Here is a 16,124-nt window from a genome sequence, read left to right as displayed (position 1 = left end):
CACATGCAAATCTTTTCATTGCCATGACAACCATCTTGATATAGGTTTTCCATATGTAGCAAGAAGGGCAGAGCAAAAGGCACTGGAAAAATAGCAAGAACCTGTAATGATAATGAACCCTGACAGTGTATTAGTCTAGATTTTGGTCACTTATTAACTCTTAATAGGATACAAACTTCTATAGTAATACAGTGTTCAGTGGGTCAGGGAGCAATTACTTCTAAACCTTTGCTATAAGGATTTCTGCTATATGGCTATACCTAATGTACCAATTCTTCACAAATTGATCTGACTGATTAAAAAACACTTTGCTATTAGATGTAAATTGCTTAGCTGCTCAAAAGTGCTTTGCAGGGACGAGTGGCACAAAGCATGAAAATATGTCATTTATGGACATCTTTATATTTCCCTCCTGGTTTTATTGGCCGGGTGAAGAATCTCGTAAATCTGAATTCGCAGATAATTGTCACGTAATAGCTGGGACCGCCAGTTTCAAAAGGGAAATGCACTGCAACCCCCCAACACGTGTGTGACCCCTCCATACATTACCTGTATGAGCAAACCAGAACTGAGTATTTATTCTTTTTTGTTCTTCCTTTTTACAGTTCTTCACTTCTTCTAAGTGCAAAACTAGTAGTTTGAAGGCCAGCTCATGGCTCTAATGATGCCTCCTGTGGCCAGCAAGGGTCCCCTCCAGCCGTGTCTTTCTCAGAAAGACACACAGGATGAAAGCAGCTGCCGAAGCTCGGACCTGGAGGCATCTTGTCCAACCTGTCTGCATCCTCTGTGCTTGTCCCCACTCAGTCCAGAGATGTTGGGGTGTGGGTGTCCCAGGTGGGAAGGACACAGGCGTGCTACCCCACTTCTAGTAGTTTTCTCCACAGATCAGATGCATCTGTGGTGCCTGGGGTCTTTGGAAATGTGTTATGGTTAACCTTGCAGAGTTTTTTTCTTGTTGTTTCCTTGATGGTAGTGAAGATGCAGTTGTAGGGACCAAGTCTGTTGCAAGCTTAATTCCTTGTGACCACCGCTTGCTGTACCTGTAAGGGATGGTTTTGGTGTGTAAGGGTGTTTGGAGGCAGGTGGCCTACACCATGCTTTGGCATTGCCCCGTTGCCTTGACCCCAGCAGGCAGTGGGGTACCTCCCTCCCCAGCCCAGCTCTGGATCCAGGGGAACCAAATCTGCCACAGCCTCTGTGCCATCTGCTGTTGCCTCTGTCCGTTGCCTCCTTCCTTTCATACTCCGTGGAAAAGCCTTGTCCTCCCTGTCAGAGCCCTTCCTAAAATGCTGTCCCTTTATTTATGCTTTCAGGTAATAATTTTGGCCAGCACCGTTGGGCTTTTACTGTGCAGCTCCACACAACACCCGCACTGAGCCTCCTCCTTCCATCTCCTTTTGGGCAGCGGCTCCTCCAAGCCCTTGAAGATGAAGGTGAGGCAGGTAGGGTGCTACAACAACTGCTCATTATTGGAAGTGCAGCGTCTTACTATAGCTTTGTGTTTCCTCTCTGCCCAATTTGTAAGGTAGACGAGAGGCAATTTGGGCAGTCACCATCCTGTCCTCCCACAATGTGCAGCACCAAGCACAGCAGCTCTGAGTGAAATCCTGTGGGTGATACCACAGTGCAGAGAATAATTAAAAAGCTGCGCTCGTTTTCCAGATGAGATACACTCCTGTAGTGTGTAAATCAGTCACAGTCCTGGAGGAATAATCCAGGCAGGATAATTGTGCAGGGGAAAGGCCCCAGGCGTGATAGGGGTTTGCATTAGCAATGCCTTTTCATCCATCTGTCTTTTGACCAGAGCTTGAGAGGGCCAGAATTTGATTTATAAGGATGTTTTGATCAACTGATTATTTCAGTGACAGAGCTCCTGAAGTACACACAGATACAAAATAACTTATTTGTGTACAGGAGCAGCAAGGAGCCAGGGACTGAAAGGTTTCATTCTTCAAAGATTAATCTGTTTAGGATCTACTAGTTCCCTTACAATCCTGGAGAATTCAACCATCAGCTTTACTGGGGGAAATATTTCACCTCGACTGTTAATCCACTGAGTACAGGGGAAGCAAAACCAGGCCAAAGAAGAATTCAGAGCAGGCATTAAATTATATAGTTTATTGGTATACTATTGTTATTTATTAATTATGCAAAAGAGGAGCTGAAGAGCCCTGCTCACCGTCAGAGCTTGATTGTGCTGTTCCAGTGTGTTAGGAGCCCTGTCTGACACCTCGAACACCCACCCCACTTTTTGGTGTCATTAGGGGAAGGTTAAAGGTGCTGAAGACAGCCTGTACCAAAACACATCTCAAGAATGAGGTGAAAGCAACGCCAGGACAAATACATTTGTCCTGCAGCCAAATGCTTTTTACAAGTCGCATGTAACATAGGTGCTACTAACAACATCTAGGGTGTTTAAAAAGTGTATTCCAAAGTTTAGAAAAGATACTTTGGTGCTATGGAGGAGAAAGAGTCTACCACAGACTCCACCTATGTATTTTCTCTTTAAAATCATCTAAACTTTATTGAAGACTAACCACAGAACTGAAAATTGTTGGTATTAACACTCTAGGGCATCCTGTGTACTGAAGTCTCAATTTCTTATCCTGAATACGTGTTCTGGCTGACAAATTTGGGTGCATTATTTTGCTTTCTAGATACTCAGATATTCTTTTGACATCTGGGAATTTAATTAACAGCTTTACATGTATTTAAAGCAAAGTAAACTTTCCTGGAACCTCCTGATGGTGAGGAGCAATCTTATTTATGAACACTGGCACCTGTCATGTTAATTTGTACAAAGTTTTTGATTTATCCTAAAAGAACACATTACACAGTGGATTTGGAGGAGTTAAAGGGAATCTGCAGGGTGACTTTAATCTTTATGTCTTTATATACTTGAGGGCATTTTACTGCACCTCTGCACTGCTTTCACTACACAATCATTTTCTGCTTTAGAAATGTAGCCATTTGGATCAATAGTTACAGTACAATATATTGTACTTCTGATGGGAGCCTCACAGGACAGTTAAGAAGCACCATGGTAATTTCACACAACGCTTGGCTACACTCTGAAATATATTCTAAAAGTAAAGTTGGCAAAACATACACTGTGCAAAATTTACAAGAGCCCTAATGAAATTGTACTTACTCTACTTACTTTTATTAAAACTAAATTAGGAAAAATGGGATCTAAAGGGATGTTCCTTGCTTGAAACATGGCTGTTTTAATAGGAAGCTGTAAGTATTAAGGACCAGGCTATCTGCCTCTGAATTTGTTGTAATAGTAGTTTTCAACTTCTGTGGAACGGTGTTGTCTTGTTTGGAGGGATTTTTGAAGGGAAAGATTTCTAGCTAATGTGATAAGCATGCTTTTCCTGACCTTGATTTAAAAGAAAAATCGAAGGAAAGGAAAAAAAAAAAAAAAAAGAAGGATGTTTGGAGACTTTTGCTCAGTATACAGAATAAAAAATAAAAGTGTTAAAAAATGTGTCCCTTAAAGCGTTAACAAATGTATCCTGCACGTTGTGGATTTTACAGTAAATTCTTTATCTATAAACAAACCGGGTTATCACAGCTGTTTATTGTACTGCTAGCCCTGATCCTAACCTTTATGTCTTTATTGCTTACATACCATTCCCTTGTTTATACGTCTGTACCAGCCTGTGCCCTTGAACTTGGCCCCTACGAGCCCTGACCCGGCGCGCTCACTCGCTCACGCAGGTCACGTCGGCGATCAGTAACTGGGAGACGGGGCTGGCAGGCGGCCCACGGGCAATTAACACACTGGCTGGCCACTGGGGCTGCTGCAGGGCACCGGACACGGTCCTGGCACAATGGCCAGGCTGAGGGTTACAGTGGGGAGAAAAAGAAAGAGCGAGTAAGGGCAGGAGGAGAAAGGAGGAAAGAGCAGCTAAGATTCCCCTTTGAAGGGTTGTGTGTGTCTGGGTGTGGGGTGCCAGCTGGACCCCTCACCCGTGCCCAGCAAAACTGCTTGGAAAGCAGCTCCAGGGGCTGCTCCACCACTGCAAAACTGTCAGCCCCCTCCCCTTTCAGCTGCCCAGCTAGGGCCTTGGCAGTGTGCATAAGAAATGAAGGAGTGAAGGAGAGCCGCGTGCTCTTCTGCCTTTTTTTTTTTTTTTTTTCCCTCTCGTCTGGCTGATAAGCTGACAGCCAGGCGTGCCTTGTTCTGATAACTCAGCCAAGTTTGGTTTTCATAGGGACAAACAGCCTGTGCCCTCCAGCATCCTCGCCAGCAAGGCTTGAAGGGCAGGATGGAGCGGGCAGTGAATAAGCAGGAATACAGGAATAAGAAGGGACAGGGATGCATCTGGGAAATCTGTCTTCGGATCAATGATAAACTTCAACCGTCTGCCAAAAAGTAATTTACAAAACCCCCAACGTCCCACCCTGCAGCTCTGTGGGCTGTGTCAGAGCGTTTGCCACCAGGAGTGCAGCTGAAGCACGCCGTGGTTTGAGCCCAAGAGATGGGCTCTCCAAAACCTGGGCAGCCCCAAACACGCTGGGACAAACGGATACCAGTGTGTTATGGTGAGCCTTCCCCACCACTCCTTGGAGAAATCACACCCGTTTGGGTTTCAGTTAGTTGAATAGGGTCTTCGCTAAAAAAAAAAAACCTCTTGGTGAAAACATCTCCAGGTCTGAATCAAATCCTTCATTTGCTACTAAAAATAATGTCAGTGAATGGAAGAATTCATGAATTCTCCCAGGAAAAAGAAAAGATGATCCCATTAACCTACATTAGAGCCATCACCATTAAGAGATACCACTAACACGCAGTTCCCACACAGTCATCCCTGTAATTTTGGAGATACTACAGTCATCCCTATAATTGTGTGGTAACTCCTGGCAAATGCTGACTTTTTAATAGGCAGTATTGCAGCCAAGTACTTTGTTGGATTATAAGGCCCAATCCATGTAGCCTTTCATGAGTGTTTTGGCTGTTCAGGCAAAGGCCTATCTCTAACCACCCTTTGGATCAGAGCTCCGCAATAGCATTGGGTCCCTCACCATCTAAAATTACAGGTTCTTACTGCCTTACAAGGTTAGGAGCAGTCTTAATTGATCAATACAGAGGATGAAGAGTTTTCATGACATAGTATCATCTTGTAGTTGTTTCTAAATAAACATGTATGTTTTCAGTGGCTGCTGTTCACACATTTATTGATGCTCAGCCTTTGAAGTGAGAGTGCTAATGAGTACTCATATTTGTTGAATAAGTTTAACTGAATCCTACTAGTTGGAGAATTGGAATGTTACTGTTTAATATAAAGTATATATATTTGCAAATACACAGGCAATAATCTGTTCTCTTAATCTGTTTACACTTTTTGGCTCTGATTAAAACTATTCTGGTAAGTTTAGTAATCAAATTTTCATCTTTTCAGAAGGGTGAATATTCCTCAGCTTTTTACTTTGTGCTGTCCTTCTGTCTAGCAGCCCAAGATTTTGCTTTGGTTTTTTTTTCCTCAGAGGAAGAAACTGCAGAGAATTCAGCGTGGTGTTGCAGTAAGAAGCTAGGGTGGTCCTCAGGACTCATAACTTGACTTCAGGTCCTTAGTGTGACCATAAACTATTAATTCAGCCCTTATGTCTCAGTTTCCCAGCTGTAAGGTAGTGGTAATCCATTACTCTCAAGAGTAACATGAAGATGTATTCAGTATTTGCCTGCTGTTCTCAGGTTGGAAAAGGATGCTGTCAGAGAAAGCTGTTGGAGGAAATGGGCTGTTGTGAATCCACAGATCTCTTGTGGCCTTAATTGTGGTGCCTGTTGCCCAGGAGAAGAAACTTTTCCTGTCCTTCCACACCACCTCAAGAGGCAGTTGAAAAGCTCTTGGTAACGTCACCAAAGCAAAAGGACTTAGGGAACTTCAGGTGTGGAAGCCAACCAGACAACATGAGGACAAGATCCTACAACCTTGTCCTCCATGGCCACGCTTTAAAAAAAGTAGTAAGTTCTGTTTCTGACTAAGTATGCTCCTACTGTGCAGCTAAGTATCCTTCCTGCTTGCGTAAGAGTTAACTGAGCCCTAAGAATGTGGTTGATATATTATCATAGCACTGATGTAGCCATCAAAGAGTACCAGGCAAACAGCATGTTCTTAAAAATGTGTCGTTCTCATACCCTTCCGTGAGAGATTTTAGTAATTTTTTCCTACCCTTGCAGGTTATCTCTTTTTTCAAGTAATTTCTCAGAAACATTCTCAAATCTAAAATTAAGAAAATCTGTATGTGGTACAGTAAAATGGAACCTGTTTTCATAGGTTAAAAAAGCCCTGAGTAATAAGATGCATATTTATGTAACAAGAAGTCAGATTTATGAAAAATGCTACTGTGGCTTGTAATTTCAGATGAAATGGTCCAATCTCAGGATAAGAAACGTTGAATGCTGACATGTAGTGATGTGCAAACTCCCCTGTCTCAGCTGAGTATATTTCTAATTTTGCTCTAATTATCAATCACTTGATTCATGTCAGACCACTCACATTTAAATCAAGTTTTGGTGCTATTTAGACAGGTACTCTGTAAACACAGAGAGAAGAGGTGGTTTCTGGAATGAACGGGAATGGCTGCCTGAGTGGCTGCCTGAGTCCATGTTCTGTATGAACAAATTAAAAGCAAGAGTCTTTCATGCTAAATTTGTAGGGCCCTCTGCACAAATTGCCCAATTTATTTAAGTATTTTTCTGGTGGTGAGATGTTTTGGGACGCGGGGGTTGATAAAATGCGTTAAATAAAACACTGCAAGTTGAATTTAAGTATAAAATGAAATTCTTTCTGTGTTGGGTTTGATGTTCTTAATTTAATCCCTGGTGGACAGTAGTCTGCATTACAAAACCTTCACACATAATTTGGCACAGTTTGGATGATTTGCAATCTCTCCCTTCCTCTCTCTGCAGAGGATGCCCTGAGCAGATCCTGCGTGGAGGCTTGGTGACCTCTCCTCTCTCAGGAGGGTGGTCTCTTCAGGTCATTGTTAAGGTCATTTCTGCAGCAGAGTAAGGAAGCTTTGACTGTTTCTTCATTTGTGTGGATAAATAGAGGACTTCAATTTCCAGCACTACCCGTCCCTAACCTTCAGAAGCTAAGCAGTCACCGAGGGGGATGGGGAAGAGATGCCAAAAGAAAGTGCAGAGCAAAGAATGTAAAGAATTTTGCTTATCTGTGACAAGTTTCTAAGCGTGTTTGATTATGGTAATAAGGATACCTCATTAACAAAGGATTTTAAAGGCATGTACACCATTCATACCGTGGCCAAAGTACAGCATACATTTTTAACTCTTTTTTTTTTTTTTAATGGAATCTGTTTGAAATACAGCAGCACTTTAGTGCAAATGTGGAATTTCACTTGATGGCACGAGGGTGGGGCTGTGGCAGCTAAGGAAGGAGCTGTATCTACAGAAGAGAAAGTCCCCATCACCAGCAAGAGATGACTGTAAAACATGCAGAATTCCCAATCCTTAAAACTCTCCCTAATTGCAAATCTGTTCATTGTTTTAATTTATCTCTGCCAGTGCTGTGCTGAATTTGGAGTCCCTGAATAGGGGATCAAGGGAAGAGAAGAGGAAGAGAAGGATGGGAATGAGAGAGAATGAGAAACAGAAGAAAGCGAGATAGCCAGAGAAAAGGAGAGGGGGGTGGGTGTTAAGCATAATTGCCCTTTGGCTTCCTGTGAAATTGTAAAAGCTTTCGAACACCCTTGCTAAACCAGCCACAAGAACATTTCCCAAATCCCGGCTGCATGGGAGGCATCTGGCCTGGTGAAGGCAGGGAAAAGGAAAGAAATGGTTCAGCAGGATTTTACCTCTCCTGTTCAGATACTTTCTAAGGTGTGTCTTGCCCAGAAACTGGACCAGTGAATGTCCCCCGCCACCAGCCAGTCCCCAATGTTAGGCCTGTTGGGTACCTCCCCCCCCTTCCCAGTTCCCCACTTGTGGGGTGGGAGATCCACCACCTCTGTGGTCACCCCATTTTGGGGCGAGTTTGGCACTGTAGCAGACAGCTGTTCTCACCAACAAGCAACCTGTGGGATTTACTTCAGCTCCCCCTGATACCTGGAGTATTCCTATTTTTGCATCCTTATCTCCTAATGAGTTTATAATCTAGAACAGAACGGTACCCCTGCTGTTCTCTGGACCTCTTATCAAATGATTTTGCTCTCAGACACGTTCGGATGACAGACAAGCTGCTTCTGGCCCCATGTGGGTTCCTGTGTGGGTGCTTTTTTGAGTAGCAATGGACTTGAACAGAAATTTTGTGTTATGTCAAGCAGGAGAAAAATGAAACCCAGGTGGTTTTCATGCACAAGGCTCTCAGGCATGTTCCAGGTATAATATTTGGGTGCTGTCTGCCCAACCCTAAATGCTGTGGATATAACTCAATATTTCTTCTTCTAGTGCCTTTGGGTTGAAGAAAGAATTTTAATATCCACACACCTCTAATAAACTAAAGCTATAACGAGGCTTTTTCTATTTGTATTGCTCTTTTGTTGTCTCCTATGCACATTTACCATTGATTTTTGCCAAACTCCCCTATACTGTAACTGTGCAGTTATAAAGTGGTGTTACTGAGGGGAACTGAGGGAAGGATAGCCATAAAATTACTGGTTGCAAACAAACACTGCAGCTCTATTTGGGCGTTTATCAGTAACACCTGGAGATTATTGCATACAACCTTCCTAATCAGTAAATCAGCCAGCCACCAATTGTTTCCTTAGCCACATCAGACAAAAAAGTAACAGCTGCTTAATTTACCTTTTTTATGGTAGGAAATTCATATCCTGAATCACTGATATCTTTATTTTGCAACTGGCTGCCATTAAATTATTTCTTTTCTTTTCTCTCTGTGTCGCCTGCTATGAAAGATGGGAGGGTTGGTCTGTGCGCACGAGGTGGTCTGATGTCATCTTTCAGGATGGTGCCCGCGTGGAAATCAAGTGAAACTCTCTGGAGCTTTCCCAGGTAAGGGGATATCCCCTCAAGTCCAAGGGGGGGCACTTGCTAACATGAGCAGGAACCAAAAGAAGCACAGGCACAGAGCTGAAGCTTTGCAAGCTCTAGAAACTCTGAAGCAAATGGCTTCGGTTGGCTTGAGACTGTGCAACAGCCAGCTACAACTGAATGCTTTATTGCCGTCTGGAAGTGTTTATTTTCTGAACATAAATTCAAGGGACAGATTCAAGGCATGTCTAGAAATAAAGCATATCATCATGTGAGCTAAGCTGACAAGGACAATTTACTGTACCCTGCATTCGTTCTGGGCCAATCGGAAGAGAAGAGGCTATTAACATCCTGAAATTCCCGCTGTTCGCTGTTCGGCTCTCCCTGTCCCTTCACTGAACTCGGGAATGGCATGTGTTAACCCCTTGAGGGCCTCCCTGCACGGCACACATCCAAAGAAGGGACACTTGTTTGGGCCCGGTGCACATATGCACTATGTCCAGCTCTTATTGATAGCAGCAGCAAACTCCCTTAAAAGCCATGACACGGCCTGCACTGTCTGGAGGCCCAGCACAGGGTTAACCTCTTTCCTAGAGGCACTTTCAGTGCTGTAGATGAGCACTGACTTACTCTGTTTAAATACGAGAGTTCACTGGTCAGCTTGACCTTGAATTCTCTTGCAAAGACAGGAACAAGTTGACATACTGTTCGTGTTTCCAGTGGCTGCAAAGTTCAGGGAATATAGCACAACTGCAGCTCACATGCCGTGAGCATCACTTAGAGAAGTGAAAGTTCATTTCCTACTTTTTAAATCCTGACAGCAAGAAAAGTAACAAAACCAGATGAAAGTCAGAAGGTAAAGCACAAAGGGCACAACAGCAGATACTTTAGAGGAAAGGTGCCATTCATAGTCAGGAACATGTTATAATAAAATCCACAAGCAAAAGTCCACAGAGGACTGTTTGCATAGCAGCATTACAATATCTACATGTGTAAATAGAGGGAACAGCCTTTAAATCCACGTTACAGCAGCGACTGTTGGGTATTTTACCTGTAGCTGCGCTGCTTGAAGTATTCCTCCTGACTTCGTGAATGTCCTTGTATAGGACAGCACGACCAGCCCTATTTGAACATTGCAGCTGAGGGAAACATATTCTTCTGGCTCTGAATATGAGTTTTCTGTGTACAGCACTGCAGAAGGGCAGTGCAGTCGAGTTAACTGCTCTCCAGCTCCTTCTTGTCATCCTGTCCCCTCTGCATGGTAGGGGGTGCAGATTCAGCACAGCAGCTCATTCCTGCCTCTTGTTCCCAGTAAAAAGTGCATCTCTGCACCTCCCAGCACCTGCATGAGAAAATGTCAGATTTCCTAGGTTTTCTTTTAAAATCGAGGCTGGCTCACATGTAGCCTGGTAGGGCTGAAGGCACAGCACACCCAGGCACTCCTGCAGCCACAGACCTATAGAGGCAGGAGTAGACGCTGGATCCTGGGTCATGGTCAGCCCCTCAGCTTCTCTTATTTGTTTATCACTCTGCCTAAGAACACATGGAGTAAATCCACACATATTAAAAACACACCCTCCCCCCACAGTTTGGTCCCATTTTTCATCTGGGCTTTAGTCATTCCTCAGTATTTTGCCACAGATTCATGCAGCAGGATCTTTCTACTATATTGGTATAATATTCACAGCTGTAATCAAAACATTTGTTCTCCTATCTTCTCCCAAATAACTTGGGGTCTCCTTCTCCCACCGAGGAGCCTGTCTCATTCATGCCCTAGCTGTTACATACAGCTTAAGTATTGCAACTTTCAGTACTAGACCAGAATAATGTAAGAACCACAAAGAATCATTTATCTGGCATGACATATTTTGTGCTCTTGTGTAAGTTTTCCTAAGAGACTTCTGAATGTTCTACTGGGTGACTGTAAAGACACCAAGGACTCAAAGTCACGGGTATCATCTTTATTACAAGCCTTAAAACACTCAGCACAAAGACAAAGCTGAGTGAATTTAACTTTTATGAAATTAAGATCCTGTAGGGTCTCACCAAAGTCCTTCCGAAGATCCCTTTAAGAGGAGAGTGGTTTGGACCTGGAAGGATCCTAGTGCTGAAACTGATCTTAATCTTCTATTACTATAGAAATGTTTCTGTGCTTTAAAAATACACTCCCTATTTCTTACTTTCAGACTACCATAATCTCAAATTAGCCTTCTGAGGAAAGGTCAGGAGTGCAGGTCTTATTGGTTCAATTAAAGGAAATAATGCAAAATCACACAGGCTATTGCAGAAGTCTTTGTCAACAACTTCCTGAATACTGAAAGGCTGCTCAGGCATAAGATGTCTATACAGCCAGATAATGCTGTTATTAGAAACACATTAGTGTGAGAAATTTAAAAAAAAAAAAAAAATATATATATGCATGGCTAATAGATGCATTCATCTCTTAGCTTTCACAGTAAAAGTCTTGGACTAGTGCTTCTGATTAATTATTAACATTTGTCTTCTTGTTCGGTTTTTTTTGGTGTGTTTACAACTTAGCCTTGCCTCTCTCTTTTATTTATTTTTTTTTCCCCAAATGCTTGCACATAACAAAGCTCGGATAACTACACTGGTAGCTGTCGTACTATTACTTGCCAATGTCCTTAGTAATGATGAAATGTTAAGTATAATGTACCAATAAATATTTTGGAGTTAGGGAACTGGCAGGTATGTGGGGAAGGCACTTTGTGTTAAACAGTTGATATACTGTTGTTACATTGATGAAAACTGGGGCTAATGCATTTGTGTAAAGATCGTCTTTTAAAGTGATTTTCCTTTCTTTCTTTTTTTTTTTTGTGTCCTTGTGCCTGAACATTTGACCCTGGGGGAGTAGGATGGAAAGACTGTTTAAACAGCAGAGAATTGTTTATTTCCATTTTCTCCCTCTTTTTTTCCCCCTTTTTCAGTTCTCTTTACAGGTAAATCACTCGCGATATGGGAGAATCTCAGAAAGTTCAGAGGTTTAGGGCAGGAAACGCCTCCCCTCCCCCCGAAATTTGGATTCAGAGCTAAATTTATCTAAATGCTGTCATTTCCCTGCTTTTCCTTCTCTACCTCCTTCACTACATTCCTCTTTCTCCCTCCCCATTCCCAGCAACCCAGATCTTATCCTTTCCTTGACCTGCAGCTCCCCCTCCCTAGCCTTCCACCGCTTTAAAATGTCCGGAGGCTACGACTGAAGGTGGTAGTTTCTCCTGTTGTGTTTCTTTTTGTTTTTTTCTTTTTTTTGTTTTTTTTTAATTCCTGGGCTGTACTGTAGCAAGAAATGCTCTATAAGCCTCTGCCCTCAGAGGCTGTCTCCATCAACAGACACTAAAAGCAGGTTTGGTGGCCCCTAAGATGAGAAGTCAGCAGCAGTGCCCAGCAGAGCAGTCCAGGCTTGCTCATGACTCACTGAGTGCAAGCATCCACCGGCACTGCAGCAAAGGGCCCACATAGGTACAGGCCACTGCAATTTATTTTAGGTAAAAGGATTCTGAAATAGGTGTGGAAGTTCAGCCAAATTTCCATCCTGCTCCTGGAGGATTCTGAAACATCTTGTGCATTTGTGTCCCTTATAACTATCGTGAACAGGTTTGTCCTGGTAGGGAATGCATGGAGTTCAACAAGATACCTCCCTTTTTCTTCTTCTTTTTTTTTTTTTTTTTTTTAAATATTATAGTCTTGTACTGTGGCTATTCTAGTTTTTCACAGAAGTGGCAGACAGCCAAAGACGAGAGTCATTATTTGCAAACTCTAAAAATAGAGTCAAGATTTATAGGAAGAAAACAGATATGTCTTGTTATAAAACCATGAATAAGGATTGGCACAAACATAACGGTTTATTCTTTTTTGATATTGCTTATTGTAAATTGCACTCTATCTTTCTGGGAGATACACTAGATAGTTACAGTACAGGAACATTTCCGTCACTTGAAAGTGCTGGAGAACTGCAGTTTATTTGTTGTAAAGACTTGATTATTCAAAGGAAGCGATAAGAGATGAGGTAGCCCCTGGGAATTTTGTGCATTGTTGGGGTGGACAGTTTGTTTTAAAAAAAAGTATTAGTGATCTTCTGCAGGTCACCACTGATAAAAATTAAATTCAGCTCGTCTCTTCGCCCAGCATAAAGGCGCCTCACGAGTTGCACTTCTGGTTAATATTGCTTGTTACTATAAATCGTGAACATCACGTCCCTGATCTAACTAATGTTAATAACGCTCCGCACACTATCTCCTTCCTCATAGGCTCTGCTGGGGCAGCAACAAAAGGGGGGGGAAAAAAAAAAAGGAAGGGGAAGCATAGAGAAACAGAGGGAGAGACTTTGAGAAAGAGTTAAAAAGGCCTGATGAAATCCTTACAATGTACACCATATGGTTTGACATTTACCAGATTAGTTAAACATTTCTACTGGGGATAAATATTCCTGCACATCGATGTAAAGAAATTGCATGAGACAAGGGCACATACAGCATATTTATGCCATGGAGTAATCTTTTTTTTTTCCTCCCTCCTTTTTTTTTTTTTTTCCTCTCCTCCCCTTTGCTAGCATCATTCAGGTTACTGAACATGTAAGGGCCAAGTGTAATAAACCCAAATGAACCCCTGTGCACTTCTGAGCTGCTTGTCACTGTGTCTGCAAACATAAGCCCCCTCCCAACATTGGCCCAAATGCACAGAAGACACCCCAAAAAAAGTTTCCAATGAGCAATCTTGCTATATAAAAAAAAAAAAAGGCAGCTCTGTGGAGAAGCTAAAACATTAAAGTTTGTCAAAATCTATTTCAGGACTCGGTTTGCCTGTGGAGAGATGACTGTGATGGCTGCCAAACTGATTCGAGGCGGGTTGATGCAGAGGAGGTGACTGCTGGTGCCCGTGTCTGGTGTAGACTACTCCGCTCCTTGGTGAACAGCCCTAAAGCCATAGATTTCATTTGATCTTTGCAAAGGCTAACATCTGTCTGCTGTCATTTTAGTAAGATTGATGACAGGCTGGGATAGGGGAGGAGGAGGGGGAGTGCAGCGGGAGGAAGGCTGGTCCCTGCAGCCCCGACGGCTGCAGCCGAGCCTGCCCAGAGTTGCTGGCCCGGACCTTCTGGTTGGCTGTGGCAGTGGCAGGGAATCACTCCTGCACCGCTCTGGCAGTAATTGCACTGGATTGTTACAGCAGATTGCAGGAACTCGGAGACATGAAGGCAGCATTTTGCACCTTATATATCTTAATAGATTATTCGCGTCACAAGCAGCACAGAACAAAATGTTATGACAACCATAAGAATGTAGTTTACTGTGGCTTAATGTGGCTGGGCAGTACAGGGTAAAGCTATCAAAAAAAAAAAATCTATTTTTTTAAAGTTTCCAAGAGAAACTAACCAGTGTGGACATGCAGCTATTTTTATACAAAACCCTGAGTTTTGGCAAACTCTTTCCAGGCTATAGCAGAAAATGCTTACTCTTTTTATTAGTAGTAGTATTGCAGTGCCAAAGTAAAAATCATACGCTTTCCCACTTGCAAGCTTTCTTGCAAACTGATGTCTGAGCTGATGTAATAGGGGAATCTTCTACAAAGGACACATGTCCCAAACTGGGCAGCCAGTTGCTGGCTGCAGCATGCAATACGCCTTGGAAAAAAATAGCATTCATACTTGGGCAGGATGAAGTCCGTGTACCATGAATGAATGAGTGAATGAATGACTATCAATGCTGGAATTTGATCTTATGGCAAAATTCTGGAGATTGGGGGTTCACCAGGTGCACGTATGCATACAAGAGGGATTTTGGCGCTTCTGGGAAAGAAGTGTGCTGTGGGAGAAGTGCATGGTGATAGGGCTACTACCTTCGTGGATTGGGAAGTGAGAAATAGACCTGCAAATCTTAATGCCAGTATTAGATTGGAAACCGTTGAGGCAAGGACTGGAAGTGGCCCTAGATCCTCTCTAGGATCTGGAGGGGGAGATGAGTGTGTAAGCCGTCAGCTTTAACAAGCTGGAATTCAAAATATGCCTGACCTAAAACTCCAGGCTGGGATGTGTGCGGACGTGGGGGAAAGCTCAGGTCCAGCCCCTCCTGTTGAGATTTACAGCTCTGAGACCAAGGCTGTGCAGATTTTAACCATGCAGTGTCTCATCACGACAAAATGACACCACATGAGGATGGGATTTCAGCTCTGGCCAGGGAAAAATGTAGTGGATAGGAAAACAAGCTGTACACTCCTTATTCTTGCTGGTCAGAGAAGAGCAGAGACTCCCACCCACATGAACTTTGAGCCTGGGTGATCATGGGTGGCTGGATTGATAAAGAGTGAGCCAGAGAGATAAATACATGTACAGAGGAAAATAAGAACAGATAATAGATTGGCATAAGTCACAGTGTATTTTCTCCTAGTGATGAAAGGCTAAGAATGAGTTATAGATCTTTCCTTGCGTTAAGAACGGATATTTCTTTCCAAATCATTTATCTGTAAGATACTGAGATATTATTTAGGTCTGCACTGGTATCAGTCTGGCTCTTTGCTTTTCTGTCCCACTCCTTGAGCAGGTGAAAACATGCTGGTAGGGACTCTAAAGATTTTGTCTGCAGCTCCTGGGGATGAGGTATTAGTTTTTATCGGAGGGAGTGGAGAAGAAAGAGGGCATGTTTATCCTAGTGTCCTAGGTAAACTTGATATGGCTATTTATATATCACCAGAGTTTAAATCTTTGTTTAGGCCCTTTGTGTGTGAGAAGCAATCACTGTAAGTGTTATAAGATCTGTTTACTGGTCTGGGATATAATTAACTACTTCTAAAAAAAAAAAAAGAAGAAAAAGAGGAGGATGGCTCTATGAAGAAAACAACCCCACCTGACAACTTTGATGTAAGAAGAGCCTTCTCCCTTTGACTGCCGCGGAGATGCTGGCGTGTCAGGCGGGTGCGCTCAGCCCTTTCATCCCTGCAGTCAAGGCTGTAGAACATTTACATGTCTCAGAGATACGACATATGTACGGGGTGCGTGTGTGAGGGCGGGTAGCCTGGACTTGAAAAGAGTATTCAGGAAAAAAAAACAGTGTGTTTTTGTCAACCTAGAAAGATTAGAGTACCTGGTTTTACAGATAGAGAAATGTCTTTCATATGATTAGAAAAGCCAGTATTATTACTATTGGTTTTGTTA

This window comes from Athene noctua, chromosome 1 (assembly GCF_965140245.1).
Source record: "Athene noctua chromosome 1, bAthNoc1.hap1.1, whole genome shotgun sequence".
In the NCBI taxonomy this organism is placed as follows: Eukaryota; Metazoa; Chordata; class Aves; order Strigiformes; family Strigidae; genus Athene; species Athene noctua.
The sequence above is the reverse complement of the archived record's forward strand: the minus strand, read 5'-3'. Positions refer to the sequence as shown.